The sequence below is a fragment of the Heterodontus francisci genome, chromosome 47, assembly GCF_036365525.1.
Source record: "Heterodontus francisci isolate sHetFra1 chromosome 47, sHetFra1.hap1, whole genome shotgun sequence".
Lineage (NCBI taxonomy): Eukaryota > Metazoa > Chordata > Chondrichthyes > Heterodontiformes > Heterodontidae > Heterodontus > Heterodontus francisci.
Genome location: NC_090417.1, coordinates 9,691,339 through 9,710,450, shown reverse-complemented (window position 1 = coordinate 9,710,450; position 19,112 = coordinate 9,691,339). Strand labels below are relative to the sequence as shown.

Sequence of the window (19,112 nt, the reverse complement as noted above, 5' to 3'; positions counted from 1 at the left end):
GGCCCACCGAGTCTGTGCCGACCATCAACCACCCATTTATACTAATCCTACACTAATCCCATATTCCTACCACATCCCCACCTGTCCCTATATATTTCCCTACCACCTACCTATACTAGGGGCAATTTATAATGGCCAATTAACCTATCAACCTGCAAGTCTTTGGCGTGTGGGAGGAAACCGGAACACCCGGAGGAAACCCACGCAGACACAGGGAGAACTTGCAAACTCCGCACAGGCAGTACCCAGAATAGAACCCGGGTCGTTGGTGCTGTGAGGCTGCGGTGCTAACCACTGCGCCACTGTGCCGCCCTGTGGAGTTTTGTTTGTTCCAAAAAGCCAGTGATTTCTCCTTAAAGCTTTTCTGTCAGGAGGTTAATTTACGAGTGGTTATAGTATGGATGAGAATGATCACAATGGGGAAGGGTCAGACAATTCTGGTAGAAGTGCCTTGGCTCTTGGACTTCCTTCAAAGTCATGTAACTCAGCAAAGGTATTGCAGTTGTGTAGCTTGAAGATGAAATGAAAAACGAGAATTCCATTCACATTTTTTCCCAAAGATGCATGAAAATATAGAGAGCCGAAAGTATAAATGAAACGTTTGATAGTTCAAAATTGACCACAGTGTAGCAAAATAAGACTGAAATTTAGTGTCTTTATCTCATGGACAATAATGATAACACTACCAAGGGGGATCGTCGAGTAGCATGGAGAACAGAAGGCCATTCGGGCTGTTGCGTCAGCAATTTGTTCGAGCTGTTATTGAGTCATTTACGGCAGAGAAGCAAGTCGTTTGGCCCATCAAGTCCATGCTGGCTCTCCGCAGAACAATTCAGTCAGTCCCACTGCCCCACTCTATCCCCGGAGCCCTTCAAGTTTATTTCCTTCAAGTTCCCATCCAATTTCCTTTTGAAATCATTGATTGTCTCCGCTTTCACCATCCTCGTGGGCAACAGGTCCAGGTCATTACCACTCACTAAGTAAAAGGTTCTTCCTCACATTTCCCTCCCACTGCATCTCTTGCCCAAAACCTTCAATCTGTGTCCCCCAGTCCTCCAACCATCAGTTAATGGAAAGAGTTTTTACTTGTCTAACTTATCTCAGCCTGTCATAATCTTGTGCACCTCCATCAAATCTCCCCTCAATCTCCTTTGCTCCAGGGAGAACAAACCCAACTTTTCCAACCTAACTTTGTGGCTCAAATCCCCCATCCCTAGAACCATTCTGCTAAACCTCCTCTGCACCCTCTCAAGGACCCTCACATCTTTCCTGAAGTATGGTGACCAGAACTGGTCGCTATACTCTAATTGGGACCGAACCGGAGCTTGATAAAAGATCAGCATAACTTCCCTGCTTTTGTACTCAATGCCTCAATGAAGCCGAATATTACACATGCTTTGCCACCCACTCTGTCAATATTCACAATATATATTAATACGTTAATGACTTGGCTGAGGGAACTAAATGTAACATTCCAAGTTTGCAGACGTCACAAAGCTGGAGGGAATGTGAGCTGTGAGGAAGATGCAAAGAGGCTCCAATGTGATTTGGACAAGTTGGGTGAATGGGCAAATGCATGGCAGATGCAGTATAATGTGGATAAATGTGAAGTTATCCACCTTGGTTGTAAAAGCAGAAAGGCAGATTATTATCTGAATGGTGATAGATTGGGAAAGTGGGAGGTGCAACGAGACCTGGGTATCCTTGTACACCAGTCGCTGAAAGCAAGCATTCAGATGCAGCAAGCAGTTAGGAAGTTGAAGGGTATGTTGGCCTTCATTGCAAGAGGATTTGAGTACAGGAGCCAGGATGTCTTACTGCAGTTGTACAGGGCCTTGGTGAGACCACATCTGGAGTATTGTGTGCAGTTTTGGTCTCCTTGTCTGAGGAAGGATGTTCTTGCTATGGAGTGAGTGCGAAGAAGATTTACTAGGCTGATTCCTGGGATGGCAGGATTGAGGAGAGATTGGGTCGACTAGGCCTATATTCACTAGTGTTTAGAAGAATGAGGGGGGATTTCATAGAAACCTATAAAATTCTAACAGGACTAGACAGGCTAGATGCAGGGAGGATGTTCCCAATAGCTGGGGAGTCCAGAACCAGGGTTCAGAGTTTCAGGATACGGAGTATGCCATTTGGAACTGAGATGAGGAGCAATTTCTTCACTCAGAGCGTGGTGAACCTGTGGAATTCTCTACCACAGAAGGCAGTGGAGGCCAAGTCATAAAATATATTCAAGAAGGACATAGATATATTTCTTAATGCCAAAGGGATCAGGGGATATGGGGAGAAAGCGGGAACAGGGTACTGAATTAGACATCAGCCATGATCGTTTTGGAATGGTGGAGCAGGCCCAAAGGGCTGAATGGCCTACTTCTGCTCCTATTTTCTATGTATATATGTCCTGCCAGCTTCGAAGATCCATGCACATGCACCCCCAGGTACCTCTGTTCCTGCACATTCTTTAGAACTGTGCCATTATATTGCCTCTCCCTATTCCTTCTGCCAAAACCTCACACTTATCAATATTAAATTCCATCTGCCACCTGTCTGCCTATTCTGCTGGCCTGTCGATGCCCTGTTGCAGGCAGTTCATATCATTCTTATTGTTTGCCGCACCTCCAAGTTTGGTCTCATTAGCAAATTTTGAAATTCTACTCTGTATTCCAAGATCCCAGTCATTTATATATGGCAAAAAAGCAGTGGTCCCAGCACTGACCCTTGGGAAACAACACTGTCTACCATCCTCCAGTCCAAAAAGCAACCATTTATTATGACCCGCTGTTTTCTGTCCTTTAGCCAATGTTTGTCCAATTGGACACTGTCCCTCCTATTTCCTGAGACTCAGTTTTGTTAACCAGCCCCTTTTATGTGGTGAGACAATGTGAAGGTCATGTCCACGTATGAATCCATGGACCAACACCATGTCCTGTGCTCCTCTGCCAAAATCCGTATAATTACACCTCTGCATCGCTGCTTTTTCATTGCCATGTGCCAGCTCAGACTCTAGGAGAATTAGATAGCATTACTGAGGATGTGGCTTACAGACCACGAGGAAGGCATAGGGAATGGGTGAGGATATGTCAGCTTCCCAGCGGAGGCTGAATAGAAGGCTGCTTATGGTTTTGGAACTTCAAGCCTAAAAGTTTTTATTTGGGAGAGGATACTCTGAAAAGAATCATGTTTGAGGAACATTGTACATCCTGCAGCTTTTGAGCTCAGTTTCTGAGAATGTGCAGTAAGTGACAGGTGTGCCCCTTTAGTTCACCGCTGTCAGTTGTAGCATCAATGCAGCATATGGCAATTGTACTGAAATCCCATTTTACACCCTGCATAAACTTAAGCTCATCCAAAACTCTGCTGCCTACATCATGACTCACACCAAGTCCTGTTCACTCATCACCCACCTGTGCTTGCTGGCCTACATTGGCCCCCGATCCAGCAAAGACTCAATTTTAAAATTCTCACCTCTCCTCAAATCCACCCATGGCCTCACCCCACACTATCTCTAAATCCTCTTTTATCCGTAAAACCCTCTGAGATTGAGTGCACCAAGAGATCGGAGACCTGATATAAATGAGTGGGAGCAAAGCGGAGATTGAAAAAGCACGCCAAGACATCAGAGACCGAATATAAAGGAACAGGAGCAGAGCAGAGATTGAAAAAGCGCGCCAAGAGATCACAGACTGGATGTAAAGTAGCAGGAGTGGAGCAGAGATTCAAAAAGCACCAAGAGATTGGAGGCTGGATATAAAGGAGTGGGAGCCAAATCAAACACAGGAAAAAAAATCAAAGTGACATCACAATCAACAGAGAGAGCGGGGAAACAGAAAGTAGGCAGGGGTGAGTATACTGGTAAGCTTTTAATTTAATCGAAATTAATTGACTATAAAGTTAGACTTGATTGATTGATTAGAAAAACTAAAGCCAATTAGATAATTTATCATATTATTAAAATCAGTGCTCAATGAATCAGTCAGATCGAGGCAATAAAGTTAAGTTAAATAATAGGGAATAGGAACACTAAAGAGGTCTGAATTTTTCAGGAAATTAAAATTAAGGTTTTCGATAATTCAAATAAAAACTTTTTAGTTAACCTCCCTATAAAATACAGTGATGTTGGCACAGGAAAAGCAGCTGATGGGTGAGTATATTTTTATTTACGTGGTAAATTGAAAAATTTAATAAATAGTAGCTCAGACTCACGGAGTGTGCATCCTGTTCTATTTGGGAATTCCAGGACACTTCTCATGTCCTGGAAAACCACATCTGCAGGATTGAAGAACGAGTCCTTTACTTGAAGGAATTGGAGAACAGAATAGGCATGGGTGACCAAGATAGACATTGTTAAAACAGTGAGAACACTTCATTCATCAGTTCTCCTGTGATGCCCCCTGTGCATTCACTGAGGAGTCCTCGTATGATTGTCATTCTCTCCTCCATGTACTTCTGCCTCCAAAGCATTTAGGACACTTCTCTAGGAAGGTACACCTCCAGACCTTTTTTGGATGGTGATGTTGTGCAGGGTAGAGCAAGCAAGCTGTGACAACAGAACACACAAGTTGCAGGATGCTGCAGAGCTTCTCCTAATCTGTCAAGCAGTGAAAGTGTCCCTGATGGTATTCCATGACCACTCTGGTAGAGACATGTGTCTGTTGTAGCAGTCCTCTGCTGCTGTCCATGCAACTCTGAGACAGGTTACTACCCATGGGAGCAGGGGAATATTCCTTGTTTCCCACAAGCCATGTACTGATATGTCTGTCTTGTTTAAAAATCTTGGGATGGCTGAAATGTGAAGGCTGAATGCATCACAACAACTTCCATCTTATCTCATTGACATGCAAGATTCTTTGTATATTGGATCCCAGTCTTCTAGCTTGGGGACTGGAAGGTATTCCTGTTGAGGAGGTAACTGTGGAAGCCTGCAAAACTACACAAGTGCCACCGATTGCACCCTTAACCTTGAAAAAATAAGCAACCCCATAAAATTGGATGGCTGCTTTTGCCAAAGGTATTGAGATCCCCCTGTGGCTGCCTGAAAGGACTGGGTGCGTAATTGAGTAGAGTTGTCACCTTTATAACCACTGAGCGAGCAGTGCGAACAGATGAGGGTAGCTGCAGGTCATTATGCAGGAGGTGGTGGCTTTCTCTGATCTGCCTCTTTGGTGAAGTGCATTATTCTAATACACAGCTCCTCATAAGAGCTCCAAAGGACCTTTATTACCTGTACATTTTGGGGTGCATGGTTCTTAAATGCTGCCTCACTTTACTTGCTTGAAACTGTCTTTGTTCCTCCTCTCCTCTGTTAATGTCATACAAAGGTGTGCCCATAGGGATTGACATAACTGCTTCTGAGCAGCCCTCACTGAGTGTGTTTGATTTGTGGGGGATGGGAGTGGGGTGAGACATGGTCTCACACTTCCACAAGCAGTCAGAAGTAAATCAAAGGCTGTCCAAGGTGAAGACAATAAGAAGTAAGTAAATGTAAATAAAACAGGGAAGGAGAGCATAGAAAAGAATCAAGTAAGGGAGGATGTTATTGGCAAGGGAATAAAACAAGTTATATGCCAGCATTCGCCAGAGCTGGCGGGCAGCCATAAAGACAGGGCTAAATTGTGGCGAGTCGAAGAGAGTTAGTAGTTGGCAGGAAAAAAGACAGAGGCGCAAGGGGAGAGCCAACTGTGCAACAGCCCCAACAAACAAATTTCTCTGCAGCACCTGTGGAAGAGCCTGTCACTCCAGAATTGGCCTTTATAGCCACTCCAGGCGCTGCTTCACAAACCACTGACCACCTCCAGGCGCGTATCCATTGTCTCTCGAGATAAGGAGGCCCAAAAGATAGAACAGGAGTCTAAAAAGATGGTTCAACATAAAGTGAGAGGAAATGCAATTAAAACTTAGTTAAAATGTCTGTACAGCAATGCGTACAGTGTCTGTCATAAAACAGGGGAACTGAAGGCAATTGTGTGTTGGGAGGAACCAGACATAAGAGGGATGACTGAAACATGGCCAGAGAAAAATCAGCACTGAGAATTCAAGAGTGTAAAATATTTCGAGAACATGGAGAGAGGAAAAAGGTGTGGGAGGGGGAAATTGTGAATCAGATGTACTTAGTAGGGATAACATAATGGCGGTAGCAAAAAGGGCCACAGCTATCAACAACACCATAGGAACAGATAGGACATAGGAGCTAGCAGGAGTAAGCCATTCAGCTGATCTGTACCTTATCTCCAACTACCCGCCTTGGTTCCATAACCCTTCATACCCATGCCTAACAATTTTTCTTTTGAAAGTTTTAATTGCTGCTCCCCAGCCTCAACAGCACAATCAGCTCGAATATGCAGTGCAAAGCTTCCTCCATTTTGTGCCATCAAGCACTCCCAGGGTCAGTATAGGCACAGTTCGATGTAAACTCCCTCCACAATACTACAATGATATAAAATACAATTTTTCTCTCAACCCAAAGCCCAAAATAGCACACCACCACCGCATGCACCATCCGCCCCCCCCCCCACCCACCCCACCAACCCACTACACCAGTGTGGCATCTTTTCCATTTCCAACCCTGGGCATCTGGTGGTCTCTGATCAGATACCAACTTTCAGCTAAATTTTGTATTGCGAACCCTTGGCACCTGGAAATTGAGATTCCTTACCTTTGTAAAAGTCCTTTTAAAAAAATTACCCAAAGCATAGCCAGGTAAGTTTAGCACAATGCCGTTGCTGATTCAGCACCTTTGTGAATAAACCAAGCTACAGTTTCTGTGGTTTATTGTTCCAGGGGAATCCTCTCAGGATGGGTCCAAATTTACATTAAAATAAAAACAAAATACTCTGGATGCTGGAAATACAAAATAAAAACAAAAAGTGCTGGAAATACTCAGCAGGTCTGACAGTAGCTGTGGAGCGAGAAATAGAACAAAGAACAGTACAGCACAGGAACAGGCCATTCGGCCCTCCAAGCCTGCGCCGATCTTGATGCCTGCCTAAACTAAAACCTTCTGCACTTCCGGGGTCCGTATCCCTCTATTCCCATCCTATTCATGTATTTGTCAAGATGCCTCTTAAACGTCTCTATGGTACCTGCTTCCACCACCTCCCCCGGCAGCAAGTTCCAGGCACTCACCACCCTCTGTGTAAAGAACTTGCCTCGCACATCCCCTCTAAACTTTGCCCCTCTCACCTTAAATCTATGTCCCCTAGTAACTGACTCTTCCACCCTGGGAAAAAGCTTCTGACTATCCACTCTGTCCATGCCGCTCATAACTTTGTAAACCTCTATCATGTAGCCCCTCCACCTCCGTCGTTCCAGTGAAAACAATCCGAGTTTATCCAACCTCTCCTCATAGTTCATGCCCTCCAGACCAGGAAACATCCTGGTAAACCTCTTCTGTACCCTCTCCAAAGCCTCCACGTCCTTCTGGTCGTGTGGCGACCAGTCATTGACTATGCCTCTCTTATTGCGATGGAACGCTACATGTCCTCTGAAGCATGTGCCACCAGTTGCATCAGCTGCTTGTTTTATTAGAATTAGAACATTACAGCGCAGTACAGGCCCTTCGGCCCTCGATGTTGCGCCGACCTGTGAAACCATCTGACCTACACTATTCCATTTTCATCCATATGTCTATCCAATGACCACTTAAATGCCCTTAAAGTTGGCGAATCTACTGCTGCTGCAGGCAGGGCGTTCCACGCCCTTACTACTCTCTGAGTAAAGAAACTACCTCTCACATCTGTCCTATATCTATCACCCCTCAACTTGAAGCTATGTCCCCTCGTGTGTGCCATCACCATCCGAGGAAAAAGACGCTCACTATCCACCCTATCTAACCCTCTGATTATCTTATATGTCTCTATTAAGTCACCTCTCCTCCTCCTTCTCTCCAACGAAAACAACCTCAAGTCCCTCAGCCTTTCCTCGTAAGACCTTGCCTCCATACCAGGCAACATCCTAGTAAATCTCCTCTGCACCCTTTCCAAAGCTTCCACATCCTTCCTATAATGCGGTGACCAGAACTGCACGCAATACTCCAGGTGCGGCCGCACCAGAGTTTTGTACAGCTGCAGCATGACCTCGTGGCTCCGAAACTCGATCCCCCTACTAATAAAAGCTAACACACCATATGCCTTCTTAACAGCCCTATTAACCTAGGTGGCAACTTTCAGGGATTTATGTACCTGGACACCAAGATCTCTCTGCTCATCTACACTACCAAGAATCTTCCCATTAGCCCAGTACTCTGCATTCCTGTTACTCCTTCCAAAGTGAATCACCTCACACTTTTCTGCATTAAACTCCATTTGCCATCTCTCAGCCCAGCTCTGCAGCCTATCTATGTCCCTCTGTACCCTACAACATCCTTCGGCACTATCCACAACTCCACCGACCTTCGTGTCATCCGCAAATTTACGAACCCACCCTTCTACACCCTCTTCCAGGTCATTTATAAAAATGACAAACAGCAGTGGCCCCCAAAACAGATCCTTGTGGTACACCACTAGTAACTAAACTCCAGGATGAACATTTGCCATCAACCACCACCCTCTGTCTTCTTTCAGCTAGCCAATTTCTGATCCAAAGCTCTAAATCACCTTCAACCCCATACTTCCGTATTTTCTGCAATAGCCTACCGTGGGGAACCTTATCAAACGCCTTACTGAAATTCATATACACCACATCCACTGCTTTACCCTCATCCACCTGTTTGGTCACCTTCTCGAAAAACTCAATAAGGTTTGTGAGGCACGACCTACCCTTCACAAAACCGTGCTGACTATCGCTAATGAACTTATTCTTTTCAAGATGATTATAAATCTTGTCTCTTATAACCTTTTCCAACATTTTACCCACAACCGAAGTAAGGCTCACAGGTCTATAATTACCAGGGCTGTCTCTACTCCCCTTCTTGAACAAGGGGACAACATTTGCTATCCTCCAGTCTTCCGGCACTATTCCTGTCAACAATGACGACGTAAAGATCAAGGACAAAGGCTCTGCAATCTCCTCCCTGGCTTCCCAGAGAATCCTAGGATAAATCCCATCTGGCCCAGGGGACTTATCTATTTTCACACTTTCCAAAATTGCTAACACCTCCTCCTTGTGAACCTCAATCCCATCTGGCCTAGTAGTCTGAATCTCAGTATTCTCCTCGACAACGTTTTCTTTCTCTACTGAAAAATACTGACGAAAAATATTCATTTAACGCTTCCCCTATCTCCTCTGATTCCACACACAATTTCCCACTACTATCCTTGATTGGCCCTAATCTAACTATTGTCATTCTTTTATTCCTGATATACCTATAGAAAGCCTTAGGGTTTTCCTTGATCCTATCCGCCAATGACTTCTCGTGTCCTCTCCTTGCTCTTCTTAACTCTCCCTTTAGATCCTTCCTGGCTAGCTTGTAACTCTCAAGCGCCCTAACTGAGCCTTCACGTCTCATCCTAACATAAGCCTTCTTCTTCCTTTTGACAAGCGCTTCAATTTCTTTAGTAAACCACGGCTCCCTCGCTCGACAACTTCCTCCCTGCCTCACAGGTACATACTTATCGAGGACACGCAGTAGCTGCTCCTTGAATAAGCTCCACATTTCGATTGTGCCCATCCCCTGCAGTTTCCTTCCCCATCCTACGCATCCTAAATCTTGCCTAATCGCATCATAATTTCCTTTCCCCCAGCTATAATTCTTGCCCTGCGGTATATACCTGTCCCTGCCCATCGCTAAGGTAAACCTAACTGAATTGTGATCACTATCACCAAAGTGCTCACCTCCATCTAAATCTAACACCTGGCCGGGTTCGTTACCCAGTACCAAATCCAATGTGGCATCGCCCCTGGTTGGCCTGTCTACATACTGTGTCAGAAAACCCTCCTGCACACACTGGACAAAAACTGACCCATCTAAAGTACTCGAACTATAGTATTTCCAGTCAATATTTGGAAAGTTAAAGTCCCCCATAACAACTACCCTGTTACTCTCGCCCCTGTCGAGAATCATCTTCGCTATCCTTTCCTCTACATCTCTGGAACTATTCGGAGGTCTATAGAAGACTCCCAACAGGGTGACCTCTCCTCTCCTGTTTCTAACCTCGGCCCATACTACCTCAGTAGACGAGTCCTCAAACGTCCTTTCTGCCGCTGTAATACTCTCCTTGATTAACAATGCCACACCCCCTCCTCTTTTACCATCTTCTCTGTTCTTACTGAAACATCTAAATCCCGGAACCTGCAACATCCATTCCTGCCCCTGCTCTACCCATGTCTCCGAAATGGCCACTACATCGAGATCCCAGGTACCAACCCATGCTGCAAGCTCACCCACCTTATTCCGGATGCTCCTGGCGTTGAAGTAGACACACATTAAACCAAGTTCTTGCTTGCCAGTGCCCTCTTGCGTCCTTGTAACCTTATCCCTGACCTCACTACTCTCAACATCCTGTACACTGGAACTACAATTTAGGTTCCCATTCCCCTGCTGAATTAGTTTAAACCCCCCCGAAGAGCACGAGCAAATCTCCCCCCCAGGATATTGGTACCCCTCTGGGTCAGGTGAAGACCATCCTGTTTGTAGAGGTCCCACCTACCCCAGAAAGAGCCCCAATTATCCAGGAAACCAAAACCCTCCCTCCTACACCATCCCTGCAGCCACGTGTTCAACTCCTCTCTCTCCCTATTCCTCGCTTCGCTATCACGTGGCACGGGCAACAACCCAGAGATAACAACTCTGTTTGTTCTCGCTCTAAGCTTCCACCCTAGCTCCCTGAATTTCTGCCTTATATCCCCATCTCTCTTTCTACCTATGTCGTTGGTGCCTATGTGGACCACGACTTGGGGCTGCTCCCCCTCCCCCTTAAGGATCCCAAAAACACGATCCGAGACATCACGAACCCTGGCACCTGGGAGGCAACACACCAACGGTGAGTCTCTCTCGTTCCCACAGAACCTCCTATCTGTTCCCCTAACTATGGAGTCCCCAATGACTAATGCTCTGCTCCTCTTCCCCCTTCCCTTCTGAGCAACAGGGACAGACTCTGTGCCAGAGACCTGTACCCCACTGCTTACCCCTGGTAAGTCGTCCCCCGCAACAGGATCCAAAATGGTATACCTGTTATCATAACATTCATCAGGTTACTGTACTAAATGCATATAATTCTTACAATATTCGGGCAACCGTAACATGGTAAGGTTAACTATGACTGATACAGTTTCATGCCTTACATTATCAGACAATTGGTCACCTTCTGTAACTAATACTAGTCCATTTTCTGGTCCTGCAGTTAAGGCAGGGCAAGGGAGATCAGTTACTTGTGACTGCTGAGTTGGAGGTCCCTTGGAGGCTGAGACTGGGGAGTTAATTGTGGGGAACACAGAAATGGCAGAGACACTAAAACAGTATTTTGCCTCAGTTTTCACAGTGGAGGACACTAGTACCATCCCAATAGTACAAGTAATGCAGAGGTTATATAAAGGGTGGAACTTAGAAAAATCATCATCACAAGGGAAAAAGTACTGAGCAAACTATTGGGATTGAATGCAAACAAGTCCCCAGCGCCTGATGGCCAACATCCGAGGGTCTTAAAGGAAGTGGCAGTGGAGATAGTGGATCCTTTGGTTATAATATTCCAAAATTCCCTGGATGTGGGAAAGGTTCCAGTGGATTGGAAAAATGCTAATATAACGCCTTTATTTAAAAAAAGGAGGGAGGCAGAAAGTAGGAAACTATAGACCAGTTAGTTTAACATCTGTCATTGGGAAATTGTTAGAATCCATTATGAAGGAAGCAATAAAAGGACATTTAGAAAGTCAAAACGCAATCCATCAGAGTCAGCATGATTTTATAAAGGGTAAACTGTGTTTGACTAATTTGTTTGAGTTTTTTGAAGATGTAACAAGTAAAGTGGATAATGGGGATCCTGTAGATGTAGTATATCTGGACTTCCAGAAGGCATTTGATAAGTTGCCATACGAAAGGTTAACACACAAGATGAGATCACATGGGGTGAGGGGCAATTTATTGCCATGGATAGAGGATTGGCTAACCAACAGAAAACAGAGAGTTGGGATAAATGGGTCCTTTTCGGGTTGGCAAGATGTAACTAGTGGGGTGCCACATGGTTCAGTCCTCGGGCCCCAACTATTTACAATCTATATTAATGACTTGGATGCAGGGATAGAAGGTACTATAGCCAAATTTGCAGATGACACTAAAATAGGTGGGATAGTAAGTTGCAATAAACAAATAAGAAATTGACAAATGGATATAGATAGTTTAGGTGAATGGGCCAAAATTTGGCAGATGGAGTTTAACTGGATAAGTGCGAGGTTATCCATTTTGGACAGAATAGAAAGGCAAATTATTATCTAAATGGAGAGAAACTTCAGAGTGCTTCAGTGCAGAGGGATCTGGGTGTCCTCGTGCATGATTAACAGAAAACGAGTATGCTGGTGCAGCAGGTTCTCAGGAAGGCAAATGGAATTTTGGCATTTATTGTTCAAGGAATAGAGTATAAAAGTCGGGAAGTGTTGCTGCAACTTTACAAGGCATTAGTGAGAACGCACCTGGAGTATTGCATACAGTTTTTGTCTCCTTACTTGAGGAGGGATGTAGTTGCATTGGAGGCAGTTCAGAGGAGGTTTTTTTTAATTCATTCAAAGGATGTGGGTGTCGCTGGCCAGGCCGGCATTTATTGCCCATCCCTAATTGCCCTTGAGATGGTGGTGGTGAACTGCCTTCTTGAACCGCTGCAGTCCATGTGGGGTAGGTACACCCACAATGCTGTTAGGAAGGGAGTTCCAGGATTTTGACCCAGCGGTTAATGTTCTAATGAAAGGTCATCGACCTGAGATGTTAACTCTGTTTCTCTCTCCACAGATGCTGCCAGACCTGATGAGTATTTCCAGTGCTTTCTGTTTTTATCTGAGGTTACATTGTTGGCAAAAGAGAAAATTGCTGTTAATTTGGGAACTTGAGACACAGAATTCAGTCTCCATTCTCTGGATCTGTAAAGACATTTCCTGTGCATTGATTGTTTTACTGCGTCTAAATCCCATGTTATTCACCTTGCAGAAGTCCCAACTATACACACATTTCCAACAATTAAAATCATGCTTAAAATGAATAAATTCTCGTCTCATGTCTGTTTGTCTTCCAACATATGTGTCTATCTCCAGGGTAGAGTATTTCAGCATAGCTATCAGCGCTGTTTAAACTAAAGGAGCAAAGGCTTCTCTGATTGCCTAAATTTACCAGTGGATCTGGTACTGAGATATCAGTCCAGCATTGATTTTGGTTCATGGGTGAATCAGCTGATGTCAGACAGAACGGCAGTAAAGGTGTTACAATTGGGCTTTGCTGTCCAGGCATGAGGAGTGGGGGAAATCTGCCAGGCTTCCCGCTCCTGATCGTTATCAAGTGAGTATGTGCGGGTGTCAGGTCAGCACAATCCCTGGAATTGTGGCTGCCGTTGAACTGTACCCTGGCAAGCAGGCAGGAAGAAGGGAGAAAACTGCAGGGAAAAAAAGAGAACGTTTGCTTTTTAAGTCACTGTGAGATATTTTTAGTTGACTATATTTTGCCTGCTTTTTCCATTTCTAATCCTGTTGTTATTTTAACTTTAGTGGTTCTGTGGTTGAATGGGTAAATTTTCCCGATGTTACCCTATGCTTCTTTTGTATCCTCTGCTTTCTTCTTGGCCTGATTCCTGCAACCTTTACTGCTGCCTTCAGACACCGGTCACCAGGAGACACTTCAACCCACTCTGGTGTGACTTTTCCCCTATTGATTTTCCTTGACCCTCCTTGAGGAAGCTGCCACTCAGCTTGACATTAGTTGTATCAGGAACTGAGTGCTGCAAGATTCAAGCCTTCCTCAGTGAGTTAACTTACAATCCTTTACGACCCCTAAGATTATAAATACATGGCGTATGATATACTGGGGTATGTAGTATGCCATATAATAAAAGATAATTGTAACCATTGATTGTAATATGGAGCATGCAGTATTTCCCTCAAGAATAGCACGCACAAATGCATTTGGCCGATAAATTCCCAAGCAGTGCAGCACAAAATAACCAGGAGAAAGTTCAGAATTTGCCTAACTTCTCTTTCTGTTTCCACCACCACCACACTAACTCGGCCTTTATGAGCATTTTGTTTCACCAATTTCTCTTTCTTCTTGTGTCTCTTTTCCTCTCTCTGTATCTTTCTCCCTGGATGTCTTTGTGCTGCTCTTCCTATCTTTCTTTTTCTCTTCACCTTTTCTCACGTTTTTTCTCCAAGCCGATCTTTGTCTTTCTGAACCTGTGTATTTTGCTGAATCTTTCTTTCTGTTCCCCATTGTGTGGTTCTCTCTGTCTGTGTCTCTCTCTCTCTTTTTGTTTCTTTTTGCTCTCTTAAAGCCAAGTGCCCACAGAGCAGAGATCCCTGCTGGTGCAGCCATATGGCAGTCTGGTAGAATGCTGACTTCGGGTGTACCACAGATAGCTATAGCTGACAAGCACCCCAGGTAACAGAGTAATTGAAAAATGCCTGTGCTCACATCTTCCCTCCCAGGTCCAGATGAGAGAGCGAGACACTGAAACAAAAAGCCAGGAGGGATCAAGTGTGCAGCACTGTCTCAGCCAGGCTATCGTGTTCAGATGGATGCTGTTTGTCACTGAATCAGTCAGTGTTGTTGAATTCAGCCACCTTAATTTCCTGTGAAACCTGCAGATGTTAGGCAATCATTTCAAACTCTCTGCCACATGCTTTCTTGTCCTTCATTATGTGATCACTATTACAGTGGCTAGTGCTCCTTTCCTGGTCTACAAACACACCATCCGACACATTCTTCCCCAGGCCCTCAAAAGTGTGGAACCTCTTACCTTCCTCAGCCTTCCCTTGCTCCTCCATTCAAACAAGCTTTGTAAACTCAAATCCAGCATCATCTTATCAGTACTTCTTAATTTAATGCCATCTTTGCTTTTACTGTTTTAGTGGTGCCTATAATTAGAACTTCGTCTGGAGAGGAGTTTAAAATCACAACAAGGCCTATAAAATTTGAGTTTCAGGATGAACACCCTGCTTCAACCTTCTTTGTATATATTAATAGGGGTCCTTTCTGAAACAAAGCTGACTGCCCTGTTGCCTCTCCACTGTTCGTCAGAGTTGCCATCTCGGAACAGCAGGAACTGGGAGATCCCACAATGCACCGCTGAAAATTATGTCTTTCATTGGAAATGGTTCCTCACTGAGAAGCTCAGCTATATTTGTCCAGTTCATGGGCACAGACTGGACCAAATAATTGGCTCAGAAGAGAAGGAATATACTCGGAAATCTAAGAAGTGGTTCTACAAGAATCCATTTTGGGTGATCGTCATCAATTTGTCTTGTGTGGGGTTTCTTCTGAAATAGATGAACTCAAGCCCTATCTGAAAAACAATTCAAATTCAGTAAATACACAAGGGAGCTCCTTGGACAAGCTACTGTCCACTTTAAGCACAATAGAAAGGGTAAATGATCCTTAGCCAGCAAGTATCTCATGTGGACTATAAAATACACAAATCAGAGAGAGTTGAAACCAGTGAGGGACGAAATCCATAACACTGTCAGAAGCCTTAAAAGACTTTTCACTCTTCAAAGAGGCCAAGGTAAGAGGCCATGCCTGTCAAATGACTGGGGAGGCTTTGAAAGTGGAACTTAAAAACTTGCATTTATATAGCGTCTTTCACAACCTCAAGATGTCCCAAAGTGCTTTCCAGCTTGTGAACTACTTATGAAGTGCAGTCACTATTATAATGTAAGAAAATAAATTAGTCAGGCTCCCTGCTTCTGTTCACTCTCCAGTGAACTTAACTTGAAAGTGTTTGTTTGGACTTCAGGTGATCAGGATCTGGTTCAGGCAGCCTGCTAACGCTTTACTGTACAGATTCATCAATGGTTAATGGGCACTTGCGTGATTATGGACAGCAGCTGAGATCTTTGGAACTATTTCACAGCAAGGGTCAGCTCCAAAAGACAACAAGGAGAGAAAATTATGGGTGAATAAAAATAGACGTGAAAGGAAAAAAGGTCTGGCCTTCTCCTTCGCTCACAGCGGTATTCAGTCACTGGCCCTGCATTGAAGGGAAGCTGACTGTGGCTATGGTTGATAAAAACAAGAAATACATTTATTAATAAAGGTGATGACAGCCATGGACTGAAATGCTGGACATCTTGCTAATCAATCAGCATCTGTTTCCCAATGCCGTACAAAAATCCCAGGATGTAGGCCATGCCTAAGTATTGACCTTGCCACCAAAGGCCTACTCACTCAGATAATTGGGATAGCAAGGACTTTGTCCTTTGCCAAGTGAAGGTCCCCTCAAGTTTGTCAGTCTTCTGGTTTTAATGTCAGCTCTCTCTGACCTGTCTATTTTATAACTTGCATTATATGTGAAAGGTAAAGGATTTCAATCTCCCTACATTATCATGATGAGAGCACTTTTGCATCCACAGGAATACATGAGGAATATCGTGAATAATCTATAGTGGTAGAAGAGATTATAAACCCGAGATTGAAGGTCAGTCAGAGCCAGAAAGCACAAACTTCAGCTTCCCAATGCCTGTTCGTGCAAGTCACATTTTCGTGCTCTTGATTTGTTTTAATTGAGTCGTGTGTCATGATTTTTTGCCAGTCCAAGAAAATGACGTTTTGACTGGAACAAAGTTGAAATATAGGCTTATAAATTACTGTTGGCGACAACAGTAGATGAATACTTAATGCATCTGAGATGACACTCCTCATTCAGCCATCTCAACCCATTTATTTTAAAAGAGCTGGAATAGTGGAAAGAGAAATGTTGTGCAATGTTCTTTAACTGTTCATCCGCTATCTTGCCAACAATACTTTCTCACCTCATGTTCTAGGTTTTAAAAACTATGTCGGAAAAGCATGACAGGTTGATTAGTACCGAAAAATAAATCGCAAAAACCAATTAATGTTTGGGTTTGGCCCTTTGTCAGAGCCCAATTCTTAGGCAAGAATAGAAAATGCTGGAAACACTCAGCAGGTCAGGCAGCATCTGCGGAGAGAACAGACAATTTCATGCTTCTTGTATGGACCTTTTGTCAGATCAGTTCTAAAGCTTTGTTTTGAAGATTCAGTCTGCCCTTCTTTCTTCTGAAGCTCCTTAAAATAGTTCTTTTAACTTGTTAAACCAGCATAGCCCCAATCCAGGTATTCCCACCTGCCTCTCAGGAACCACTGGAGGTTAGAGAGACAGATATGATAGTTAACTCGGTGCAGTGAGTTTGGAATGTTTTGCCACTTTAGGTGAGTATCGGTATCTGTTGCAAATGATTTCAGTTCGTGCAATAAGAGGATGTATCTGAGATAGATTTGCATCAGTGGTTGCATTGAAGTCCCTGCAACTACTTTCATTTTCATGATGAAAATATCTGTAACCCTTCCAGAAGAAATCTTTTTTTTAGCTTGCAAGGAAGAATTAAATTAAGGGCACCAAATGCAAAGAATTAAAATGTTCCAGGAATACAGGTGGCATGCTCCCTTAAGTACCCAGATGCCATTCCAAACCTCTGTTGCCTGTGTCCCAACTCAAACCAAGTCCCATTCACTCAACATCCCTGTGTTTGATGGACTACACTGACTCCCGATTAAGTAACACATCAATTTTAAAAGTCTGGTTGGCAAATTCTGTTACCTTAGCTCCACAGTGACAGACAATCTGTCCCTTGATGCAAAGCGCAATATATGCATGAGGAAGTCAGCTGCCATCTTTGGCCGACTTGCAAAATGCGCATGGGATAGCACCAAGCTGATCCTTAGGATCAAGCTGATGGTTTATAAGGCCTGTCTTCTCAGCAACTTGCTGTATGGCTATGAAACAATGGTGACTTACAGCTTCCAGGACAGGAAGCTTCATAATTTCCATCTTTGCTGTCTGTGGTACATTATGGGTATATCCTGGCAGGACAAAATCACAAATGTGGCAGTCCTATCAAAGCTCCCAGGTGTGTTGGCACTAATCAAATAGAGGCAGTTTTGGTGGATAAGACACATCTGCTGGATGGAAGATGGTCGCACACCTCAAAGCTCCACTTCAAGGATGCTTGCAAGCGTGACATGAAGGCCCTGAATGACGACTATCACACCTGAGAGTCACTAGCTGGCATGAGGCGACACATTCTGTGGAGTGCTGTGCACAATCACACCATCAGTTGTTACAGGAGCTTGGCAACAGGCGCCAACGTCAAAAACAATTCACAGCTTCAAGTGCAGCACTTGTGGCAGAAACTGCCTCTCAAGGACTGGCCTTCACAACCATCAACAAAGGTACAGAAAGAGAAGACACCCCACTTAAATGGATTGTTTGCTGCATTTAGATTATCTTTCATAGATAATCTCCATGGCCTCAACACTCCCTATCTTTTTTCTTATTCATTCGTAGGATGTGGACGTCACTGGCAAGGCCAGCATTTAGTGTCCATCCCTAATTTCCCTTGAGAAGGTGGTGGTGAGTCGCCTTCTTGAACCGCTGCAGTCCATGTGGTGGAGGTACACCCACAGTGCTTTGAGGGAAGCAGTTCCAGGATTTTGACCCAGTGACAGTGAAGGAACGGTGATATGGTTCCAAGTCAGAATGGTGTGTGACTTGGAGGGGAACTTGCAGGTGGTGGTGTTCCCATGCATTTGCGGCCCTTGTCCTTCTAGTTGGTAGAGGTCGTGGGTTTGGAAGGTGCTGTCTCAGGAGCCTTGGTGCATTGCTGCAGTGCATCTTGGAGATGGTACACACTGCTGCCACTGTGGTGAAGGGAGTGAATGTTTAAGGTGGTGGTTGGGGAGCCAATTAATTGGGCTGCTTTGTCTTGGATGGGCAAGGCTCTTAGCGTTGTTGGAATTGCACTCATCCAAGCAAGTGGAGCGTATTCCATCACACTCCAAACTTGTGCCTTGTAGATGATGGACAGGCTTTGGGGAGTCAGGCTTTGAGTTACACGCCACAGAATTCCCAACCTCTGAGCTGCTGTTGTAGCCGCAGTACTTATATGGCTGGTCCAGTTCAGTTTCTGGTCAATGGAAACCTCCAGAATGTTGATGGTGGGGGATTCAGTGATTGTAATGCTGTTGAATG

The 19,112-nt window shown here is 44.4% G+C and overlaps 1 protein-coding gene across 1 annotated transcript in view; it reads right to left on the bottom strand.

The window, feature by feature from the left end:
- Positions 1–15,367: 15,367 nt before the first annotated feature.
- The window catches only part of cdca2 (cell division cycle associated 2), a 162,128-nt gene continuing 158,383 nt past the window's right edge, over positions 15,368–19,112 (bottom strand). The window contains exon 17 of the transcript XR_010971165.1: positions 15,368–15,410. The gene's annotated coding sequence lies outside the window, so the exon portion shown is untranslated. The remainder of the gene's footprint in view (positions 15,411–19,112) is intronic.